This window comes from Crocodylus porosus, unplaced genomic scaffold (assembly GCF_001723895.1).
Source record: "Crocodylus porosus isolate Cpor-Errol unplaced genomic scaffold, CroPor_comp1, whole genome shotgun sequence".
NCBI classification, from domain to species: domain Eukaryota; kingdom Metazoa; phylum Chordata; order Crocodylia; family Crocodylidae; genus Crocodylus; species Crocodylus porosus.
This window is the reverse complement of record NW_017728912.1, coordinates 38,457,847-38,472,760: the sequence shown is the minus strand read 5'-3', so window position 1 is coordinate 38,472,760 and position 14,914 is coordinate 38,457,847. Positions and strand designations below refer to the sequence as shown.

General features: G+C 42.0%; 1 protein-coding gene across 1 annotated transcript in view; it reads right to left on the bottom strand.

Annotated features, from left to right (window-relative positions):
* Positions 1 to 14,908, bottom strand: part of BMP2K (BMP2 inducible kinase) — a 130,484-nt gene extending 115,576 nt beyond the window's left edge. The window contains exon 1 of the mRNA XM_019534306.1: positions 14,856 to 14,908. The gene's annotated coding sequence lies outside the window, so the exon portion shown is untranslated. The remainder of the gene's footprint in view (positions 1 to 14,855) is intronic.
* Positions 14,909 to 14,914: the final 6 nt, after the last annotated feature.

The following is a 14,914-nucleotide window of genomic DNA, read 5'->3' as shown; positions in this document are numbered from 1 at the left end:
ACTGACAAGAAGGGAGTTCCCCAACCTGTAGGTATGGTGCCGGTTGTTCCTCCCCAGGTGCATCACTTTGCACTTGTCGGTGTTGAATCCCATCCTATTTTCATCCACCCACCCCTGTAACCTGTCTAAGTCCAACTGGAGCCTATTCCTTCCTTCTAGCCTGCCCACATCCCCCCACATCTTAGTATCATAAGCAAATTTGAACAGGGTGCTTTTTACCCCCTTGTCCAAGTCACTGCTGAAGATGCTGAACAGTGCGGGCCCGCACCTGATCTAGGATGAGCCCTGGAGTACACAAGCCATTTATCAGAGAACTGAACCTGAACACCACTTGGGACCCAGACCTTATGATTACAGTGCACAGATACAGCAGTCCATGTCGTGTCAGCACGAATAGAAGGAAAACTGACACTATCAACAATCAGCTTCCTTTGTCTGATGCACCCAAAAATGTCACCAATAAATGCCATGTGTATGGGAACAGCCACAGCATGCACGTGGACAGCCCAGCAGCTTGGAGAGCAGCATCTGGTTGGTAAGTCTGTTGGTGGAGGGGACTGGCATACCGAGGCCCCTGCGGTGAGGGAATGGGTAGCCTGTTCCAGTGCTACATCAATATCAATCTGAAGGGAACTCATTTGAGAAAGCAGTTTACTTTTCTTCATTTTTATTGGATATTTTACTTTGTATTGTCATACTAAATGTTGAGATAGATTCAACAGCAAAAAAAGTGTCAATCAAAGTGATTATTCTATTATTCTATTAAAATAAAGACATGAATGCTAAAGTAGTAAGAGAAAGCACATCTAAGTAAGCCTCCTAAGTTGCAAATCACTTTGAAAGCTTTGCTCCAAAATGAAGTTCCCTGTACAACAAATCTATTTTTTTTTTAATGTATACTTATATTGCCATACTAGAACACTTATACTACACTGGAGTTCTTAAGCACCACTGTAATATGAATACTCTTCAGTTTTTATGACATTAGCAAGAATATGACAATTGCCACAAAATGTCTCTTTGCAAACAGAGAAACAATAACGTGCTTTGAATAAAAGACTTTAGCAAGGTGTGGCTTGCATACCAGACTGCCTCCCCCAGCCAGCCTTCAAACAACTTTCTACAGGTATTGATGTGTAGCTCCTACTATCCCAAGTAAGTTTTTTTTTTAAAAAGGCTCAGAGCTACTAAATAAGAAGATACTTAGGGTTTCTTCTCAGATAACTTATACCAATATCTAACTATATTAAGGCATACATAGGAGAAATTACATGCTGCTTTAAGAAAAATCATAAATTAAGCTTAGACAATCATACAAGAGGAATGGGAAACTACATACACATCTGATGTAGAAATAATTGCCTTTGGAGAATGACAAGACACTAATATTATGACAACTAAAAGAACAACTAGACAATGCATTAGGAAGTCCAGAATTATCTTTGCTCTACACAGGCACCTGCATGGAGAGGCATATAATTCTTGCCACCATAATTTATCCATCAACACGATAGAGACACTGAACAGCTTGTACTCTACACGGATACCAGAGGGTTTTTTAAAACTCTAAGAGCAGGTTATGTTATCCTCCAACGGCATACTGAGACTGACTTGTATGTTAAGTTAATAATCACGGTATTTACTGTTATTTTACTATTCCACCAAAAGTAAACATCTTTATTATTATTATTGAAGGAAAAGTGTTCAATAAAGCAACAAAGTTTGCTTCTTTGGATCTAATGGCATGTGTTAAAAGAAGTCTTCTTTTATAATGCAATGCAATTTAATCATTAACATATAGGAAGACAAGTAAAAAAACTGCACACATTTACCCATAAAAACTTCCTGTTTTTAAAGAATGTGTACTTGAGCACAGCTGCATCCTGTAGAAAGTAAAATATTAAATCTTGCTTGTAAGCTGCTATCACCAGAAGTAGGCTCAGAGTGCTGATTCACTTGAAACCCAAGACACATTTCAGTACTAAACAGCATATTTTTCCCCGTCTTCCATCACCTCCCAAGATCAAAGCCTCTTTTGACCCCTTACTCCACCCAATAAATACTACTGATATACAAAACTATATTACGGCGTATTATGCTAAAGTTTAATTTGAGGGTGAAGTGGGGGAACCAGGGGAAAGCAGAAGGGGGGAAAAACAAAACACACCAAAAACAGAAGGCGTATGATCAAAAACAGTAGCCTGCTCCCACTAACACAAAATAAAAGTTGTAGTTTCCTCAGTTTTCCATATAACCCATTAACTCTGAAGCAACGTCCTTAAACAAGGTAATTCTGCCAAGTACTTAAAACTCTCACAATCACTAACAATGTTTTATGCAATATTAACTGTTAAAAAAAAAACCCAACCACAGCAAATAAAGTTTTTCCATTACCATCACCTTTAAGTCAATGGTGAAAAGGAAATGAGATTGAAAAAAAATAAATAAATAAAGATGTTGTTTTCTTTTCACTGAGCTTAGGTAACAGAAACAGACAAGCCAGGTCAACTTTCTGGTTCTTTTGCATAGGAACAATAGTTTCATTAGGTGCAAAAACCAGTGGGAAGATCCCATTTAACTTTTAAGATAAACTACGAACTCAGCTGAATTCAGACTGTTTTGCAAAACTCTTGAAGAAAAGACACCTACATTTGGGCAAACAGAACAATTCATAAACAACTATGTAAAGCTGTTAGATTCCCAACAAAAATTAAAAATGCTAGGTTATTTTAAATTGGCGATACAATTAGCAGTACAATACATGAAATGTAACCACTATAACAACGTATGCTTGCAGAGTTACTACTTTGAATGGTAAATTTAATCACCTAATTAAGGTGTGAAAATAATGAATGTAACAGTTGTGAACACACACTGCCTTGAGAAACAAGGGAGTTCAATGCTAAGATCACAATTCAGTTATAAAACTAGAGGATAAAGACACTGATCTAAACATTACCTAAAAGGAAACTTTCAGCTACTTAAGTCCAAAGACCCATTATAATGGGCAATTCAGTCTGCTTGCATCTTTCCAAGAAAAATTATTTGCCAATGACAACAAAGGCATACCTCGCCTCCTGAAGTTTCTTCCAAGTTCCAATTTCTAGAGCCAGATGAATTCAAATTTTACTTTCCCAATTATAAATTGGGTTGAAAATTCACTAAGAATAAAAATTCCTCTTTCTGTACAACATGGCAAATTCTTCCTTAACAAAACAAACTAAAACCTTTGGAAATGTATTCTGCATTTGTCCCCAGGGTGAGCCAGATCCCTATATATTTTTACTCAGAGACAATAAATTCTCAGAAAAACCCAGATACATTTTCCAGTTCTTCATTTTTCTGTGGTCATCAAATAATTACAATGGGCTTTTGACATCAATGTGCCTCCAGAGTAGGAAGGAAGATAATACTTTAATGCAAACACCCAGAACCAAGTATGTAATACTAAGGAGGAGAAAAGGAAAGGCAAAGGGAGTTCAGGTTGCCTGGCATATCTTCACTTGTCATTTCCCACTTGTCAGCAGTTTTGTGCAAGTGAAACTGAACTTTGCTTTCTAGAAGGGCACAAGGCACCACCTGACACCTTAACAGTGCTAAGCTCTAAGAACACAGATCACTAATCCTGTTCTGCATCTCCATGAGGCACGAGTTTCCTGACAATCCAAGTCTACCAGTAGATTTTAAGAGAATTAAGAATAGCCCACTTTTAAACAAAGAACTCATCTTAACAAAAGAACTGCTGCCCAGGTATAATCCTCCCCATGGAAATAAAATAGACAACTTATGTTATTTGGTTAACATTTGCATTCAGAGTCATGGGGCTTCCCAGTCCCAACACAGAACAAGGATTTCACTTTTCTGAGCTGCTCCTGTGCTTCTGAGCCCTGACATAGATACTTATACAAGGAAGGCTATTTCTTCACTTTATTTGGGAATAAATACTATGACAGTTGTGAGAAATGCTTTACTTTGTGAAGTATACTAGATCTCAAGAGACAGTTCTCAAATTCACAACTTAAAGATACCATATACTGGGAGATCTACTTCAAATGTATGTATGATTATACCGCCTGTGAAAGTTCAAATCTGAGTAATGTACTGTGAAGGAAAGAGAAATGAGGTTTAAAGTCATGCCCTATGACTTCAAGGGCTGCAGTAAGGGTTACTGCCCCCAGGGCAACGAATGCTGAGATAAAAATTTGATGTCTGTTTCTTGAACAGCGTAGCAACTTTACACTACAAAAGTTGGCCTTTGGCTGGGCCTGTGAAATACTTGCATTAAGGGCTCACCGGGAAGTAACCAAGGTTTTGTTTCACTTACTTAACAGGATAGCTCAACTCTGGAGTCTGTAGTATCCAGATGTTCTATTTGGCAATTTCTGCTTAGTCATGAGAGTGATGATAATTTAACCAAAGCATCCATCCATTTCATACCCGTCTAGTCCTGAACGAAGAATTGATTTTTTACAACAGCAGACCTCCTCTATGAGAGAAGCGTCTAGACTTACCAGCCATCAGGTTAGTAAAGCCATTTAAATGGTATTACTGCTGCTATCTCCCATAGCTTTTCTACCCTTCTTGGGATCAGTGGAAGAGGTGAGACTATACTGCTCAGCTATGGTAGTAAGTAGCTCTTTATAACATCCCATTCTTGGTCACTCTCAGAGAAAGGCTACATTGCACTTACTTTCAGCCCACTCAGTTCCTTTCCTCTTTCATGTCTTTGTGACAAGGTATTTAGCAGAATTTGCAGATTCGCTGGAATCCAACAGGCCACATCATAAGCATTTTTGCTATAGCCTTGACCCTGCAACCCCCAGGCTGTCAGTCATGTGCCTTAGCACCTGCCCACTCACTGATCTACAATGATACACCCAGGTACGGGTTGTGCTGTTTTCAAGCCAATTTCTGCCACAAGTTTCAGAGTCCACTGCCCCTTGACAATCAGTATACACTTAAAGAGAACATGTTGCTGAACATCAACACATTGCTGAAACCAGGAGTTAAATCCAGTCTCAGTAAGGGTGGTAGTGCTCTTAATTAATGAAAACTGCACCAAATACATTGATTGTCACAACCAGAACAAAGCTGTTATGCCTGGAATGAAGACTGCATGAGGACCTCAATGAAACTTTGTTTTTAACTTACTGATGCAGTACATTCACTTTTTTGGATTAAACTCAGCAATGAGTAAGCAAGCCATCCCTATTATCCCAGCTGGTATTTGATACAAAGTCCACTGCCCGATTCACTAACAGACCTTATACCTCTGCTCAGGTCCCTAGGAGGGTGTGAAATTGGGGCGACTGCACCTGGCCTGTGATTTGTGGGGCACCACAGAGCTGGGCCAGCTTCACATCCAGCCACTCACCACCACCCCCTCCCCACCCACATCCAGGCCCCGCAGAGGCTGATTTGCCCCTGGCCCCTGCACCATGCTACAATCATCTCTGCCTGTGCTACGAGATCAATAGGGTAAGATGAAGAAACGATACAGAGATTTGTAAGCTGTTCCAAATAGGCCATATCCTTCTGTTTCTGTTTATACAGAACCTAGCACAACAAGTTCCAGCTCCTTACCACTCCATTAATACAAAAACCAAGACGACCCCCTGAGAGGGGATGGGCCACACATACCCAGCCATACGCTGCAGGCCGCACACACCCAGCCACAGCCACCCCCAAGTGCCTCGTTGTGCAGCCTGGCTCACCCTGTTGCCAAACTCACATGGTGCCCCACCACTGTCAAAGCAGGGGCAGCAACGTGGGAGCAGAGACGGACCGGAGGCCGCAGCAGCAGCCGCTCCTGCCTCATGCACAGACTGGGGGACACGTGCCCCCCTGGGCTCCCAGTGCCACCTCTGGAGAAGTCGACAGGATCTGAGCGTCCCACGACAAGCCTGGCCAGAGCCACATTCACTGTGACTAGGGCCTCAGTGGGGGTGCAGCGCACGACTGTAGGGTGCCACATGGAAAGCAGGTGGGGGGGTGCAGAACGTTACGGACAGACACAGAGCCAGAAGTGCCACGCCCCCACATGGCCATGTGCTGCCTCCCACCCCTGCAAGCCACATGCTGTAGTAGGGTTGGAGTATTATTGTTGCCATGATCATACAGATCTGAAGAAGCTGAGACCTGAAGAGCACCTGTATAACATCTCTCCCAGTTACATAGCTGATCCAAAAAAAGGTATTACCAAAAAAACCCTTAGTTTCTTGAATATTGCCTCAACTGTCACAGCTACAATACCCCTCCAGCCCTACAACAAGTAGTAATGCAGCATAATCGTCTCTACTACAAGAACTGCCCATTGGACAGATTCATAGATTCACAGGTGTTTGGGTCAGAAGGGACCTTAGCAGATCATCCAGTCCGACCCCCTGCCCTGGGCAGGAAAGAGTGCTGTGGTCAGATGACCCCAGTCAGGTGCATGTCTAACCTCCTCTTAAAAACTCCCAAGGTAGGGGAGAGCACTGCCTCTCTTGGAAGCCCATTCCAGATTCTGGCAACCCTTCCTGTGAAGAAGTTCTTCCTGATGTCTAACCTAAATCTGCTCTCCGTCAGTTCGTACCCATTGTTCCTAGTGTCCTAGTTACTCCGAGGATAAAAAAAAAAAAACATCTCCTATTTCTTGCTGCCCACCTCCTCCCACCCCCCGATGAATTTGTAGGAGGCCACAAAACCACCTCTCAGCCTTCTCTTGCAGAAGCTGAAGAGATCCAGGACCCTCAATCTCTCCTCATAGAGCTTCACCTGCAGGCCCCTAACCATATGAGTGGCCCTCCTCTGAACCCTCTCAAAGTTGTCTATAGCTCTCTTGAAGTATGGCGCACAAAACTGGATGCAGTACTCCAACTGCAGCCTGACGAATGCCACATAAAAGAGGAGCATCACCTCCCTGGACCTGTTTATCATGCATTAGCAGGTGCATGACAAAGTGCAATTAGCTTTACTGATTGCTTCATCACATTGACAACTCATGTTCATCTTGGTGTCAACAATGACTCCGAGATCCCTTTCCGCTGCTGTGCTACTGAGAAGGTCCTCCCCTCAGCCTTTAAGCATGCTGGTGATTCCTTCTCCCTGGGTGCAGCACCTTGCACTTGTCCTTATTGAACTGTACCCTATTCTGTTCTCCCCACTTTTCCAACCTGTCGAGATTCATTCCCTACCCTCTAGTGTGTTAACTTTAACCCATAATTTGGTATCATCTGTGAATTTGGACAGAGTGCTTTCCAAGCCCTCCTTCAAATCACTGAAGACAATGAACAGCACCAGTCCAAGGACCGAGCCTTGCGGGACTCCACTGCCCACATCTTTCCAGGTCGACAGGTCCAGAGGACTGCCTGTCCTCTTGATTACAAGTGTAACTTACATCCGTGTAATTTATCTGAAACATGTACTTTACAATGGTCTAAACATGCCATGCATTCAGACCTCTTAAGTATGCTCCATGCTTCTATTAAACACTTCTGAAACAGAATTGAGACAAATCTCCAGTAATATCGTAAGTAGCCTTCTTTCATTTAGTCACAAGTAGGAGTCCTACTAACAGAAAACACCATGTCTTGCAATACTTAAGTACAATAATACAAATAAGCGCTCATATTAAGATGGTACCAAGTTACTAAACACTGATAACCTACAGTAGTATATTTTATACACAGCTTTGTTTCCTTGCTTTGCATCCTATTTCCTTTCTTTTGCCTTCTATATAATTAGTGTGGATCAAGATTAATCTACTGAACTTCACTATGCATTGGCAACTAAACTGTGAATCTACTAAATCCAGTTGCACAAAGACTAATCTCAGACCAGATTAAGATAACTATTTAATTACTCCATTTAATACTTCCAACCAAACTGATAACCCAAGTGTACGCCAATGTGAAATAAGCTTCCAAAACAAATTCATGAAATCCCTTGCTTCAGTTCTTGACTGAACTTTACCCATACTCTTTAGAGTATTAGAAGCCAAGAGTATTAATCATGATTGAATGATCATGACTTTTTTTTTTTTTAAATGTCACATCTCCTTACCCATGCTTACTATTTTAGATTAAAATGTCTAAAAGATGAACAAAGCTGGTACTTTAAATACCAAAAAAAAGGTAAGAATAAGAATTTGTTTTTAAAGTTCTTATTCACCAACACTGCTGTTGGTTGGGTGCCAACACTATAGAACAATATTTGCATAAAGGTTTCTGTTATAGCTTTATGAACATAGGCATTTCCATAATTAATAAAAACATTAGAATTTTTTCATCAATTTTCTTCATCTTATTCTGTGTTTCGACTACTGTTACTACATCCACGACTAATTATTCTCACCTCTGTATCTGTTCTGCCCCTTCCCATTTCTGTTCCATCTTTACTTGAATATAAGATGAGGTTTCTTCCCCCACATTTGGCATGGGGAAAAAAGCACCTCGTCTTATAACGGCATACAAGATCTCACTAAATATATCATTAAACTGCTGCCAAAAACAGCATGTGCTCAGCAATAGAAACCAACTTTGAAGCTGATTATATGCAGCCAACACTAAGTATGGCTATAAAACGTATGGCCCACGCTAGGCAAGTATGCTGATGGGAACCCACCACAAGAATAGGTTATTATAACCCATCCAAATACGATACATGGTAGTGACCATTAAGCATAGTCCCCCTTACTGGTGGTCTTTTTCCAAGACATTGCATACAGTTCACCCAGAATCCCTGTCTGCCCTCCCCCCCACTCCCTCTCGCTCCCCCTGGGGTATTAGTTAGATGTCTATCACTATCCAGAAAAGCTTAAAAAAGATAATGGCCTGAGTTGACAAGAAATCTAAGTTAATGCAGAGTACTGCTTTAAATTACATTCTCCATATCATTTCTTATGTACCCTAGCAGCGCTTGCTTTGGTTGCTTAATCAGAGCTACACATAGAGGAGAGGTTTTCATTAACAATCCCATTCAGAGTATTTCCATGGAATTATTTGGCATCTTAAATTTCATAAACTTCTTTTAAAAAACCATACTCGAAGTACAACAAGCTTTAATTCTACACTAGATTCTTACGGGCAATATTATTCAGCAAAGAGAGGTTTTGCTAAAAGAGAAAAACACTTTTTTTTATTAGAACTAGAGTTTCTGCATTTCTGTTTTATTAAGTGTATAAGTGTACTTACAAGCGACATATACACACCCCAAGTTTTTTTCATAGTGATGTTTTTCACTATAGAAGGACATCATTTATTGATAAAGTTCTACACAGAAGTATTAACAACAAAATCCTGGCTAGACTACAAGTCAATGTGCGCTAGCCGTTTAAGGCACTGAAACACTGCTAAGCAGCCCTTAAGCTGGACTCATTACAATGACAAAGTGTATACTACAGTGACAAACCTAGCGAAGGTTCACTGCTTCATGCTAACAATTAAGCCTCTGCCTCTTGTTCCATTTGTCTTCGTTAAGGTTCCATACAACTTGCAGGATCAGGGCCTAGCTTTGTAACACCCTTCAAAAAAATCTGACTTGAAGACATTAAAATAATATTTCGGGTCTGAGAAGTTTACCAAACACTAGTAACTAATTCAATAACTAAGCCAACCAGCTAAAGTGAAACTACTACAGGTGGCAGAACAGAACAGAATAGTTGCATACTCTCTGTGTATATGAATGATAGTAAGCAAAAACTTGATTAAGAACTCTTATAAATCCCACCAGTTGGGTAGGGCATAATCTACTCTACAGTGATCTACTGAAAAAAATTTCAAGTGCAGTCTCACATTAAGCCCTTCTGCAGCAGCAAAACCCTCTGTTCTGCCAACAGTTACTCTACTGAGTGGATAAGGGTTCTCCTACTGCCGGGCACCTGGAGAAGGCACGCAAACATTCTCAAGCTTTCCACTGCTGCCATGGTCCAGCTAGCAGCTGTGCTGCCAGAGCACAAGTGTGACAGCCACACAGAGCTGTCAAAAAACACATGGGTCTACACACACTCTGGTGACTTGGCAGTGGCAGCTGCTAGTTACTGACAAAACTTCCTATCAGAAGACCAGGAAAAGGTTGCCACAGTCTTAAACTAAAAGCTCCTTGATGCAGTCAAGGGGGATTTTTTTTTTTTTTGGGGGGGGGGGGGGGAAGGTCCCATTAAAAAAAGAAAAAAAAAAAATCAAGCTAAATTGCTGAATGAAACAAATCCCTTGACTTTATTGCACAGTAGTGTTGTGAGGACAAATGTCTTTATCAGGGTTTGCATAAACACTAACACAACAGGGTCCCTAGTTCTGACAAGGGCTTTTAAGAATTCTAATATTTGCTGAATGGTATTTGATGAGCTGTAGATTTATAATTGGATACAAACTAGTACTTACCAAATAAATTATCTGAACAAATATCAAGTATAAATGCAATGTCCTAACAGTAAGACTAGGAATATAATGGAGACCTAGAAGTTGTTTTAACAATGCAAATAATTTTGAAAAAGACTAATGTTAGATGAGAAGCCAGCCCCAACAATCGTTGCTAAATAAGGGAGTATTAGGCATCCAACCAAGGAACTATTCAAGAACCTATCTGGACACTTCATTAGCAGGGTCCAGCTAATACACGTCTGATTTGGTGCCCTCCCCATCCACCCCCCCTCAAATCTCCTGTCACCTGGAAAGGAATAAAGCATTCTCTCCCTTTACCCCACCCCTCAGATAACACCTTTGTTACCTCTTGCAAATGTGACATTCCTTACCCCCCACTTCATCCCTCTCCAAATCTCTTTTTGGGTCCTCCCCACTCAATAGCTGACTGCTTCTAAGACTTGTTCCAGGCACTACCTACTTTAAATTGTCCTGATTTTTTATCAGTTGCACCTCATCAACATAAGAAAAACAGCAGTGAGGACTGATCGATCTGAGCCCTCTCTCCATTCAGAAAGAAGAGATAGCCCTGCACATTTGGTTCTCAGATTTGATGGGTATGCTTCATCATAGACAAGAACCTTGCTTTTTGCAGGAGACTGAAGATAAAAATTTGATTTTGCAGAAGTGGATAGCATTTGATAAGGAAAGCTTCCAACATATTCTTGAACAAACAAATTTTTATGAACTCAGCTTATATCAACTGCACTGTTCCCTCCCTCATTTTTATTTTAATCCCTACTGAAGCCATGAGACATTAAAGCTAATAGGGACAGTGTATCATTGATAAGTCAACATCTACCCTTATCTGCTAACCTTAACTAAATTTAAATTGAATCCTTCCCTCTTTCATGAGAAAAGGCAGAACTAAGGATCAGTGGAAGAAGATATAGACAAATTTTCACAGTTAATACAAAGTTACTTGCAAAGCTTTTTGAAAGCATAACCCCTAAAACAGATTACCCACACCATTTTTCAGCCACCCCAGACTGCTGTTACCCCAACTTCATCCCCCTCATAATAATTAAATTGACTGTTTCATAAGATTTAACTGAGATTTCAAGATCATCTTAGGACCATGAGGATTTCCTGTTTTCTACTGCTTACCTCCTCAGTTCTTAAGTCAGCTTTTCTCTCACACAAGTTCAAGAAGTCCTAGCCCACAATCAGCCCCATAGGGACAAATCCCAATGAGGCTTTGTTCCAAGTCCTTCTCTACAGCCAATTGCTGAACTTGTGGCCTAATATTTAGGTCTTAACTTTGACCTCATTTCCAATATTCAACAGGATAACTCCCCTCTAAATATTGAGGTTTTATCAATTATAACTGTAGAAACAGCAATAATATAATAGCTGCTTACTATAATTTAGAGGTTATTAATTGAAAAAAAAAAAAAAAAGTAAGAAATATGTAAGAATTTTTTTTTACTACTGTGTAGCATTTAATGTCTACATTTGTACTGCATGAATATTTATAAAAGATTTACAACTAAAATATTAAAATCGAATGTCTGACTATAACAACAAAATACCCAATATTTAGAGGAAAACTGCAAAAAAATGCATCAACTAAGGCAAAGTGTAAACACACTTACAAAAACGAACTGATCCCAAGCTGACAGTATCCCTTTAAAAGGCCATCAAGTTAAGAGTAAACCCATTCTTCTGGCTTAGAATTTGTATCATTAAATACTACAAGCACATATACTTCGTCCACACTTCTGAAAAACTCACAATTAAATTCCGAGTATTATTATTACTCAATGGCAATGTAGGTTCTCCAAATCTGTTTACAAAGTTTCTCTAAAACAGCAATAGAGAAAAACTTAGTGCCTAAATTTGTTATTTTCAGCAATAAAAACAATTTTTACTTGGATCTTATTGTCTAATGCATATATAAAAAACTCCAACATGGTGCGAGACATATTAGCTGGGGATCAACAAATACATATAAATATCATTTCCAAAATATACATTTTGACATAATAATGGGAAAGCCCAATTTTGCACCTCTGGCACCAACAGAAATTTTTGCATGGCTAACACACAGAATAACGGTAAATTCCATATTGGTCTTTTGACTTATCACTAAGGAAACTTCTGCATTATTTTTCATAATGTAAAGCCTGATGTACAGAAATTACCTAAAAAAATCTCATTAGTATGTTCATCAGACCTATACCAAGAACCCAAACGCGATTCATGGCAAGATATCCCAATTTACGAAACCTAGAAGAAAAAAAATTAGGAAATCTTTCTTTGTCTAATGTAAGTTTACTACAAGGCCAAAAGCAGGTTCAGCAACACAGGCAGTGTGGCAATGACAAACAACTTAACAGTTAAGCGTGTTGCAGAGACATTTTTTATCTAAAGAAAAAGCTATGGTGGCTGGAAGTTCATCACTAATCCAACTGCTCTCATCACTGATCCATCTTTGTTGCTCAGCCCCTAGATATTAAATCTTCAACTATTTCATTTCCACGTATCTGGCAGAAAGGACAGAAATCTTAAGACACACACACACTAATGCCAACTGTTATGAAAGTATCGCAAGACTCAAAGTCAAAGTAACTCCCACTCACGATCTCCCAACTGAACCCTCAGCTCTCTGGATTTTCCCAGCTGGTAAGTCTGTGGAGAGGGAAGGGGGGAAAATTGAGGCACTATCGTGAGGCAGGGAATGGAACAAGAGCAGGGGCTGGGGTGAATGGGGCCCCACGGCAAGTCATCCAGAGGCACAGTGGAGGGCTGCAGCCCCCCCACAGCAGCACACACCCCCAGGGGAGGCACTGAGAGCAGGTGCCCCCCACAGCACAGAGACTGGCTGCCAGCTGGGGTCTGAGCCCCACTGCCTTGCCCCAGGAGCTTAGCCGCATGATGCTATGGCTGCCTACAAAGCAGGCAGGGGACATGGGGCACACCGGCCATGCTGCACATCTGTTGCCCACCTGGCAACAATAGGCACACTGGCTTCACATGGCTAAGCTCCTGGGGCAAAGGCAGCAGGGTACAGAACCCCAGCCCACAGCCAGCCTCTGCCCCCATGACTCCCCGGGGGATGTGTGCTGCTGCAGGAAGCCACGCTTTTCCCCCATGCCTCTAGATGACCCAGCCCAGCCAGCCCCAGGGCCCCATTCACCAGAGCCCCTGCTCCTGCCCCACTCCCTCCCTCACTGCAGGGGCCTCAATCTCCACCCCCTTCTTGCCCCTTCCCCTCCACTTACCAGCTGGGAGCTGTCTATGTGTCTGCTCCTCCTTCCCAAGCCACAGCCCCCCCAGTCCTGCTGATGCTTCTCACTTGTGACCCATGGTACCCCGCATCCTGCCAGGTGGTTTGCGGGAACCCACCCCCCAGGCTGGAAACCCCACACACACATCCACAGCCCCCCACACTTTCACAAATACCCCTGCCACACACACTCACACACCCAACCATCCATATATTATATACGTGCATGCACACTCCATACCTATAATACCTCACCAAATACACAGACATACATGTATAGGTATGCAATGTGTATATATATATATACACGCATACAGGTATGTATGCGCTTCCACACACCTCCATATATATAACACCTCACCAAATACAGACATGTGCGTATGCATGCATCTTCTTTTGAGGAAAAGGAAAGTACCTCAGTAATATCACAGTCAAATCTGTATAGAGGCCACAGTGTGCATGTGTATACACACAAATATCCCATTCTCAAGCTCTGGCTCCTGTGTAGATGCACACACACACTCACACACATAAATATGCACATGCATATGCACAGAAGTACACATGTGCATGCATATACGTGTCTACACCCACACTAGATATAGATCTAGATGTAGCTGTATCTAGATCACTAGATGTCTCTATATCTAGCTCACCCACTCTCCAGCTCTGGCTCTAGTACACACACATGCAAATAGGCACACGCATAAGCATAAAAGTACAGACATGTGTGTATACATATGCGTGCAACATGTACACACGCACACACACCCCAGGGCTGGATTAATCCTTTTGTGGGTGTAGACTAACAAGGTTGTGGCCCCTACTTCTGTTCACTCCATGATTATAATACCTAAAAAAGCACAGCTGGGCCCCTCTTTCCGTCAAGGCCCCAGGCATGTGCACAGTTGGCCTGTGCATTAATCCGGCCCTGCCACCCCCACTACCTCAAATCTACAGACACAGACCTCTAGATATCTATATCTGTGTCACCCACTCTCCATCTGACACACACACACTCGGCTCCAGCCCGATAAATCACCAGCCCCAGCAGCCGCACGTGGCTGGCGGGCACCTCTCCTCTACCTCTGCCTCGCGGGGCTACTGCTGCCGCGCCGAGGAGCTGCACCAACCCCTGGTGCGAAGCGGCCGCCGCCGCCCCGGGGGGGTGTGCGTATGCGAGGCTGCGCGGGGAGGGGATTCTGCCGGCCCGGGCCGCCCGTTACCTTCCGCCAGCAGCTCCTCCAGGGTCACCTGGCAGCGCCCCACGGCGACCACCTTACCC